The following is a 10,678-nucleotide window of genomic DNA, read 5'->3' on the forward strand; positions in this document are numbered from 1 at the left end:
CCTAATCATTAAGGAAATGTTGGAAAACAAAAATAAAACTGGGGGCATCACGTTACCTGATTTCAAGCTTTACTACAAAGTTGTGGTCACCAAGACAGCATGGTACTGGCATAAAAACAGACACATGGACCATTGGAACAGGGTAGAGAGCCCAGATATGGACCATCAACTCTATGGTCAATTAATCTTCGACAAAACAGGAAAAATATACAGTGGATAAAAGACAGTCTCTTCAATAAATGGTGCTGGGAAAACTGGGCAGCTATATGTAGAAGAATGAAACTCGACCATTCTCTTACACCATACACAAAGATAAACTCATAATAGATAAAATACCTCAATGCGATATGGAATCCATCAGAATCCTAGAGGAGAACATAGGCAGTAATCTCTTCGATATCAGCCACAGCAACTTCTATCAAGATATGTCTCCAAAGGCAAAGGAAACAAAAGCGAAGATAAACTTTTGGGGCTTCATCAAAATCAAAAGCTTCTGCACAGCAAAGGAAACAGTCAAAAAAGCAAAGAGGCCATTTGTGTGTCTTGATTGGAGAAGTGTCTGTTCATATCTTCTGCCCATTTTTTGATATGTTTGCTTGTTTCGTGTGTGTTGAGTTTGAGGAGTTCATTATAGAACCTGGATATCAACCTTTTGTCTGTACTGTCATTGGCAAATATCTTCTCCCATTCCGTGGGTTGCCTCTTTGTTTTTTTGACTGTTTCCTTTGCTGTGCAGAAGCTTTTGATTTTGATGAAGTCCCAAAAATTTCTTTCTGCTTTTGTTTCCTTTGCCTTTGGAGAAATATCTTGAAAAAAGTTGCAGTGGCTGATATCGAAGAGATTACTGACTATGTTCTCCTCTAGGATTCACATAAAAAAATGTTCATTATGACTAGCCATCAGGGAGATTTAGATTAAAACCACATTGAGATATCACCTTACACCAGTTAGAATGGCCAAAATTAGCAAGACAGGAAACAGCATGTGTTGGAGAGGATGTGGATAAAGGGGAACCCTTTTCCACTGTTGGTGGGAATGCAAGTTGGTGCAGCCTTTTTGGAGAACAGTGTGAAGATTCCTCAAGGAATTAAAAATAGAACTTCCCCATGACCTTGCCATTGCACTCCTGGGTATTTGCCACAAAGATACAGATGTCGTGAAAATAAGGGCCATCTGTACCCCAATGTTTATAGCAGCAATGGCCACAGTCGCCAAACTGTGGAAAGAACCAAGATGCCCATCAACGGATGGATGGATAAGGAAGATGTGATCCATATACACTATGGAGTATTATGCCTCCATCAGAAAGGATGAATACCCAACTTTTGTAGCAACATGGACGGGACTGGAAGAGATTATGCTGAGTGAAATAAGTCAAGCAGAGAGAGTCAATTATCATATGGTTTCACTTATTTGTGAAGCATAACAAATAACATGGAGGACAAGGGGTGTTAGAGAGGAGAAGGGATTTGGGGTAAAGTGGAAGGGGAGGTGAACCATGAGAGACTATGGACTCTGAAAAACAATCTGAGGGGTTTGAATTGGTAGGGGGTGGGAGGTTGGGGTATCAGGTGGTGGGTATTAGAGAGGGCACGGATTGCATGGAGCACTGAGCATGGTACAAAAATAATGAATACTGTTATTCTGAAAATAAAAATAAATTAAAAAAAAACACATTGAGATATCACCTTACACCAGTTGGAATGACCAAAATTAGCAAGACAGGAAATAACATGTGTTGGAGGGGATGTGGAGAAAGGGGAACCCTTTTCCACTGTTGGTGGGAATGCAAGTTGGTGCAGCCTCTTTGGAGAACAGTGTGGAGATTCCTCAAGAAATTAAAAATAGAGCCTCACTATGACCCTCCAATTGTACTACTGGGTATTTACCCCAAAGATACAGATGTAGTGAAAAGAAGGGCCATATGTACCCCAATGTTTATAGCAGCAATGGCCACGGTCACCAAACTGTGGAAAGAACTAAGATGCCCTTCTACTGATGAATGGTTAAGGAAGATGTGGTCCATATACACTATGGAGTATTATGCCTCCATCAGAAAGGATGAATACCCAACTTTGGAGCAACATGGACGGGATTGGAAGAGATTATGCTGAGTGAAATAACTCTAGCAGAGATAGTCAATCATCAATTATTTTCTTAATTCTGTTTTCGTGGCTTCTAAGCTGTTTGTTCCAGGCTTCCTCCTGATTTTTTATCTCTATCTGTTTTTCCTCCAGATCACTACTTCTATCTTCTGCCTCAGTTACCCTAGTTTTTAGAGAATTTAGATTAGATTGGAACTCATTGAGAATTTTGTTAACATCAACTCTGGTGGCTTTCACTTCTTCCCTAATCAATTCCATTTTGTCATCCATGGCTTTCTCCAACCTAGCTATTGCCTGGATAACTGTTATCCTGTGTTCCCTTTCTGACATACTGTCTGTGTCCATATCCAATAGCTCTGATGCAGTAGGCCCAGCCTCTGAATTTTTCTTCTGTTGGACATTGCACATTGAAAGAGCAACTGAACCATAAGACAACTGGATCAGAGCAGAGAAAGAAATAATTTAGGATATTCTCAAATAAAACACCAGATTTCAAGTTTGAGCTTCAGCATATACAGAGGAAGGAATTTATCACACCTTCTTTGCTACAAGAAAACGTGGGATGCAGGATTTAGGATGGCAGAGGAGAAGGGGTCTCTAGGCTTGGATTCCTGGAACACAGGTAGGTAGTCTTCAAGTCATTCAGAGTAGCTGAGAAGTCAATCAGAGGTCTGAGAGAACAAAACCTGCAGGTCTTCAAATAGAAAATCGACCTCCTTTTGGAATGTAGGAGGTACATAGAGTTATCTTGGGACAGATTGAGCTGTGGGGGTGACATCAGGGATGGAGCCTGCTTCTGGAAGCTTCCACAATGTATTGTAGCAGCAGAACACAAAATCTGAACTTTTAGAAGTGTGCTACTGTGGGGATGTGGCTGGCATAAAGATGCTGATGTGGCAAAGTGGGGTGGAATTCCAGAGTCTGAGGTCTGCTGAGTCACAAGAAGGATGTGTGGCAACATCGTGATGCACAGATGCTAGGCAAAGAGCCTGGAAACTGGTTGAACAGTGAGTCTAAGTGCAGGCTTTCTGGTCTGATTTGCCATAAACAGTGAACCACAATATGGTCATGTGATCTCTTTCCTGACACCTCTGGGCAAATGGAATAAGGTATGATACTCTCCCCTGGAGGAATAGCATGGGTCCACATCATGGGAGTTCTGAATTCTGAAGTTTTGAAACTCTATCATTTGCCTGAGATGCAACAGCTCAGACACAGGTAGGGTGAACATCGGTTTCAGATGGAAACATTGGAGAGAAAGGGGTTAATTGCTCCTCTGTGAGGGCTCACTGAAGAGTGGGGTGTATGTGAAATTTCAACCTCTGCCTAGAGAGAAGATGCCATATTCAACCTACCCATCAGTGCCATCAGGAAGCAAATCAGTGGCACCTAGTGGAGGGCACAACTGCTTACACTAAGCCCTGTCCTCTGATCCCAAGATGTGCATTTCCATGAGGGCAAAATCCCTGAGAATAACCACAACAGGCACCTGGGCCACAGAACAATTCCATCTCAGCAAGTTTAATGATCATAGAGTGCGACCCACTTTCAGTTTCTGGGGAAGTAGGCTTAGCTTTCTTTCTTTTTATTCTTAAGTTTTTTAATTTTTATTTTCAATAATTTTCTGATTCATCTTTCTTTATTTTTATATTACTTCCTCCCTATATTTATTTATTTTTTTAGCATTTCTATTTTATTTATTTATTTATTTATTTATTTTTAATTTATTTTCAGAAAAACAGTATTCATTATTTTTTCATCACACCCAGTGCTCCATTGAATCCATGCCCTCTATAATACCCACCACCTGGTACCCTGACCTCCCACCCCCCCTGCCACTTCAAACCCCTCAGACTGTTTTTCAGAACCCTATATTTTTTAGGTTTAAGTTTTATAAATACACATACTTATTTTTTCTATTTTTACATTTTCATTTATATATATTTTATTTATTTGTGACCTATATTCGATTTAAGAAGCATTCATTATGACAAATCCTCAATTTATATGGCTTAATTTTCCCCTCATCTTATTTAATTTTCAGACAAAAAAATGAAAGTATGAACAGACACTTCTCTAAAGAAGATATACAAATGGCTAAGACACATGAAAAAATGTTCATCATCACTGGCTATCAGGGAGGTTCAAATCAAAACCACATTGAGATACCACCTTACACCAGGTAGAATGTCCAAAAATCCACATTGAGATACCACCTTACACTAGGTAGAATGGCCAAAATTAACAAGACAATAAACAATATGTGTTGGAGAAGATGTGGAGAAAGGGGAACCCTCTTACACTCTTGGTGGGAATGCAAGGTTGTGCAGCCAAGGTTGTGCAGTTTGGAAAACTGTCATAGAGTGTCTTTAGCTTTCTTGTCCCTGTCACCTCCTCAGCCCAGCACAGATGAGCCTTCCACAGCATTTCTGACATGAGCAGGATGTGGGTTCTCACATCGTGTCTCTTGCACAGTAATACACGGCCGTGTCCTCAGAGTTCAGGCTGTTCATCTGTAGGTAGGCTGTGCTGACAGAGGTGTCCATGGAGAAAACAAATCGACCAGAGAAGCCCTGGGCATACGTTGGATTCCCAGTGTTCATGTTGGATCATCCCAGGTACTGCAGGCTCTTTCCTGGTGCCTGTTGCACCCAGTTTATTGCATAGCTGGTGAAGATGTACCCAGATGCCTTGCAGGAGACCTTCACGGATTCCCCGGGCTTCCTTACCTCAGCCTCAGACTGCACCAGCTGCACCTGGGAGTGGACACCTGTGGAGAGGGAATAGGAGGTGATGAAGTCATGCTGACTGACCCTGGTCCCCTCCTCTGCCAAAGGAATGGGGGAATCCCCTACCTGTAGCCAACACCACCAGGAAGAGGATTCTCCAACTCCAGTCCATGGTGAAGTGCTGTGCTCTCATGGCTTCTATAAAGGATACTGTGCAGCTGTTGGGTGATTTTCTCAGGGCACAGACGTGTATATTTAACCTAGTATACCTTCTCTCATTTGCATATTCACAAAGCAGAATATTTCATATCAGGAAATGGCTCATTCAAAGACACATCAGAAGGGAAACACATTCCTGGGATGCTGCGGTCCTACATCTGAACTTCTGTCTGAGGATATACACCCTTATCACATCTCTGATTCTGTTACCAGAGCTCTTTCTCCTGAGAATGAGCCCATGTACAGAGCTGTGGAGGCCACTGGGTAAGGCAGTTTCCTTAGGAGAATAAGCGAGTACTGATCTTGGAACAGGGGACCAGGAAGGGCAAGCCTGGTGTGTCAGTCCCTGTGGACCAGTGTCTTTGATGCCCTGTTCACCTCCTTTCTCAGGTGGAGAAGTGGGGTCTGGGTAGAGAAACACCTGAACCTGAGTCAGGTCACCGGGATGATGTGTCTAATAGACTCAAATGCACATATTATAATGAAATGTTAGTAAACCTAACATAACCATGTGTGTAAAAATTACATATTCCTACAGAGTCTCTTCTAATCAGGTAATGTGTTCAAATGCAAACCTCAAGAAATCATCCCCCTATTTAAGATAAAGTCATGATCATCAAACTAAAAATTCTTTAATTAATAAGCAATGTCTCATTTAACAGTGAATGATTAAAACATTTCCTTGGAAGCCATGAACAAGGCTGACAAGGCTCCATGATACCTTGTATCAAAATTTTCATGGATAAAGAAGATGTGGTATATATACACAATGGAATTTACTTCATAAAAAATGCAGAGATGTGGATGGAACTAGAAGGTATTATACTAGATTGAAATAAGCCGACCAGGGGGAGACAATTATCATATAATTTCACTCATATGTGGAATTTAAGAAACAATACAGGATCATAGGGGAAGGGAGGGAAAATAAAATAAGATGAAATCAGAAAGTGAGACAAACCATGAGAGACCCTTAAGTCTAGGAAACAAACTGAGGATAGCTAGAGGGGAGGGGCTGGTGTGTGGGGTAAGAGGGTGATGGACATGAAGCATGATTTGTGATGTAATGAGCTTTAGGTGTTATATTCAACCAATGCATAACTGAACTTTTCTCCAAAACTAATGATACACTGTATGCTAATTAAGTGAATTTAAATTAAATTGAAAAAAACCCTTTTCATTTGGAGGAGCAAAGTAACAAGTACTAAATATGTAACAACAAACCAAATCCCCATTATGCATGTGTAACATGAGGAATCTGGTTTCTGGTCAGATCTGTCAAAGTCTGGAAGTCTTTGCCCATACACTGAACAACTGAAAGTCACCAGCTCCTCTCATACCCACCAGAGATGTTGTGATAGGATATCTTTATCTGGTCAAGTGGCTATGACAAATACCACTTCCTGGGTAGGGTATAAACTATAATAATGAATTCCATCAGAGTTATGAAAGATGGAAGTCCAAGGTCAAGTCATGCAGCACATCCAGGCCCCCTCACTCAGTCTGTGCTGGGAGGGGGGTCAGTCCCAGTGATCTCCAGAATGTTGTGGACAGTAGGTCCAGGCTTCTCTTTAGAGGCTCATTATGCTCTCAGGGTCTTGAAGAGCAGTTCCTGGGTTATGCTGAGATGGTCAACCCATAACCACCCCCTCATCAAGTATTTCCACATCCTTCCTGATTTCTCTGGAACAAGATCTCTCCTTCCTTCCAGTAGGAGCAGGCTGGGAATTTTCCAAAATTTTCAGTTCTGCTTCATACTGATTAATGATTATGTCTTCATATCATTTGTTCTTCCCAAACTTTACCATAAGAATTCAAGAGAAGCCTTCTGATGCTTTAAGACTTTGCTTAGAAATTCCCTCAGCCTCTTATCAAGTGGGACGTTTCCCAAGTTCTTCCTTTCAGATCTCAATGCAAGCAAGCTCACTACCCGACTACAGCATAGGTCACCTCCTCTCCATTTCACAAAGGGTCATTCCTCACCTTGGGTGTGACATCATCAGAGTGGCCTGTACTGTTCAGGTCTTACCAGATACAGTTCACAAATATTTAGATATTCTCTAGGAATCTTGGGGCTTTCACTATAGGTCTCTTCTTTCCTTCTGGGGTCTACCATAAATCATCCTTTATGACCACTTCCTGACTATGTAGGCTTCTTCTTCACACATCACAGAAGGCTAACAGCCTTACCCATTCCTCAGATACAAACCTCTTCTATGATTTAGGTCTTTGTTACAGCAGTACCACACTTCTAAGGATGGTATAACTGCATAAACCAGGTAGCTTAGAAATCAATTTATCGGAGTCTGAAAAACAATCTGAGGGTTTTGAAGGGGTGGGGGGTGGGAGGTTGGGGTACCAGGTGGTGGGCATTATGGAGGGCACGTATTGCATGGAGCACTGGGTGTGATGCATAAACAATGAATTCTGTTACACTGAAAAGAAATAAATGAAAAAATTAACACAAACACAAAGAAATCAATTTCTCACATTTCTGGAGCCTTCAAAGTGCAAGATCGAGGAATTGGCATATTTATTGTGTAGCGAGTGCCTCCATCTGGATCGTAGGTCATGTCTTTAAACTTCATCATCATATGGTAAATAGAAGTTTCATTATGTGAAACTTAAGGTTCACATTATGAATATTCCATTTATAAATGTGGGATAAATGTGGGCCATAACAGCTCTGATTCCATTCATAACCTAACACTCTCCCAGAAGCCCTTACTCCTTTGCCATCTAATTGGACATTACATTACAACACTTGAATTTGCAGGAGACACATATATTTAGATCATAGTGCAGGGAAAACTGTGACCCCAAAATTGAGTTTACAAATGCGCATGTGCAGGGAATCACAACTTACAAGGGAAGAAGCCACCCACAGATATATCCCCAGGACCCACGAGAAAGTAGGAAAATTGAATTGTAGATGGTGAACTGAAGAAGGCTCAGTGTGGAGATGTCTGAGTTGAGGCTCCTGTGGAATTGGTGATAACCTTGGGGGTGTCCTACAAGTTAGTGTTTTAGTTCCAGAATCCCCAACTCATTCCCCCAGGAAAGAATAAATGAACATTTGTTGTGCTTCTGAGGTAGGGAAACATCCTCTTGAGAAACTTGGCAGATAAATCAAGACCTGGGGGGCAGTAAATGTCAAAATCCAGTCCATTCTAGATTTCTGGGTGGGGTAAGGGAAGCACAGCCTTCTCTCCCCTCCCCTTCCCTTAGGCTTTTCCTTGTCACCTCAGTGAGGCCTAATGTGAGTTACTCTTGTGAGTATGACATCAAAACTCTCAGGTCAGAGATAGAAAAACCAACCATAGAGTACAAACACCTGCCTATACCCACAGATTATTCCCCTACCATTGGACTCTTCTATAATAATAACAGAAGAAAATGCAAAGAGAGCTAGAAAACTAGAAGTCATTTTTGAATTCTATATGAAAATCCAGGTCCAAATGAGACAAAAGCTGGAACATAAGAGGAAATGCCAGTGTTTTCTCATTAGTAGTTGATATTTTGTTTTTCTTCTGAATCAGATTTTATGCTATAAGTCCCATTTCAGCCCCATTTTAGGGGTCTGTCATCATGGTAGACATTCATTATTGAGCCTCACTCTACAACTGGCACCTGGTGGGGATCAGGAAAGTGTCACAGGCCTCCAGCCCCATTGGGCTCAGGGTCCAGGACCAGTTGAGGGAGAAGTTACAGCAGGGTGGAGTGAGGTCATCGTGACTTTCTGTGGGATACTTGAAGGATAGCACCAGATGGGCAAGAAAGCAGGCTCTGTCATCCAGATCCGAGGATTCATGTGGGTTTCCTGTGTGGAAGCCAGGAAAAATGTTTCAGACACAGCCCCCAAGGCTGCTCTCATAGACTCCCCCCAGAGCAGGACTCAACAGGACTCTGATGGCTTTTTCTCTCTGGCTTGACATCCTGCCTGTTTCACTGTGGAAATCATAGAGTGTATCCCATGAGGTGGGCTGTTTTTACCCAAGAGATGGATCGGTGCCTAAAGAGGGGCATTTCCTGATCACCAGTGCCCACCCACATGGATAATGAGCCAGAGGATAAACTGTAGGTAGGAGGACAAGGACTCAGTTCAGGCAGATGTCCTGGGGGTATTTTCTAATGATGTGGAGGCAGTGTGGGCCAGCCGAGGACAGAGAATAGGCATGAAGCTTTCAGAAAGCCTGGGCTGTGAGGGTGCTTCTCAGGGATGATGAGAATTCCTGCAGGTCCTTTTGTGGAGAAAGAAAAACAGGATATGGATGAGGTTAATTAAGGAAATTTCCCGAGGGACTGGGGAGATCTAGTCTACACATAGACACTGTTATCTCATACTGGCTGACTACAAGGAGAATATGAGAAATTAGAGATCATATATATATATATATGATCTCTAATTACAGTTATATATATAATTATCTCTAATTATATATCTATGATCTCTCTCTCTCTCTCTCTCTCTCTCTCTCTCTATATATATATATATATATATATATATATATATATATATATATTTATAACCCTGAGTGAATATAGAGAGGCTAGAAGGGAAACCCCCTATCTCAAAAGAATGCCCCCCCCACTGCACCTTCTCCTGGGTCTGACTTGTGTCTGTGTATCTTGAGTGCATCTTGCTGATGTGAGCATAACCTGGTGTCCTGAGCACCTCAAGAGCACTGAACTATCTGATCTTTCTGTCCTAAGCACTCCCTGGTGCTCCAAGAGCTCCCTAGTTCCCTGAGAGCTCCCTAGTTCCCTGAGAGCTCCCTAGTGTTTTGAATAACTCCTGGTGACTTGAGCACCTGATGGGAACCTGAGCTCCCTCTGATGTCCAGAGGGCCTCCTGGTGCCTCAAGCACCCCTGCAGCCCAGATACTCCTGTGTCCCTACAGGATAGTTCGTGTCTGGACTCACCCCAAGAGTGTACACACTGGGTACACACATTACAGTAACACACAGTGGTGTCCTCAGCTCTCAGGCTGTTCACCTGCAGAATCAGCATGTTCTTGCCATTGTCTCAGAAGATGGTGAATTGGTCTTCACAGTGTCTTCATGGTATATGTAACTACCACCACTCATAATGGCTGAGACCCACTGCAGCCCATTCCCTAGAGCCTGGCAGACCCAACTCGTGCCATAGCCCCTGAAAGTTAATACAGAGGCTTTTCAGGATAGTCTCAGGGACCCCCCAGGCTTCACCAGGTCTCCACTAGACTCCACCAGCTACATCTCACACTGGACACCTGTAGACACAAGACATCTCAGGAAACTGTTCTTCACTCACTTTTTTTCTTACTCATATCCACTTTCTTCATCAAAGTCTCTTGTTCTCTGTAAATTACCTTTTAGAAGAGTAACAAGGAAAATACAGTAAAGAATAACCTCCATCATGAGCTGTCTGTGTTCTGTCCTGAATACTGAATGGAAAACCCGGGAATCCCAAGACTGGGGTTCCCATCCCAGCTGAGTCTTGGGGCTGGGATGGTTTAATAAGCAGATGGTGAACCCTATTAGCATGTCCCTTGACTATATAGCCAGCATGATATCCATACTGACAGAGAGGACAGTAACCAGAGCAGGTGTGACTGCCTTTGATTTGTTGATACTGACAGGATT

The 10,678-nt window shown here is 42.3% G+C and overlaps 1 pseudogene; it reads right to left on the reverse strand.

The window, feature by feature from the left end:
• Positions 1–4,489: 4,489 nt before the first annotated feature.
• LOC116591962 lies at positions 4,490–5,047 on the reverse strand (annotated as a pseudogene).
• Positions 5,048–10,678: the final 5,631 nt, after the last annotated feature.

Source organism: Mustela erminea, chromosome 5, assembly GCF_009829155.1.
Source record: "Mustela erminea isolate mMusErm1 chromosome 5, mMusErm1.Pri, whole genome shotgun sequence".
NCBI classification, from domain to species: domain Eukaryota; kingdom Metazoa; phylum Chordata; class Mammalia; order Carnivora; family Mustelidae; genus Mustela; species Mustela erminea.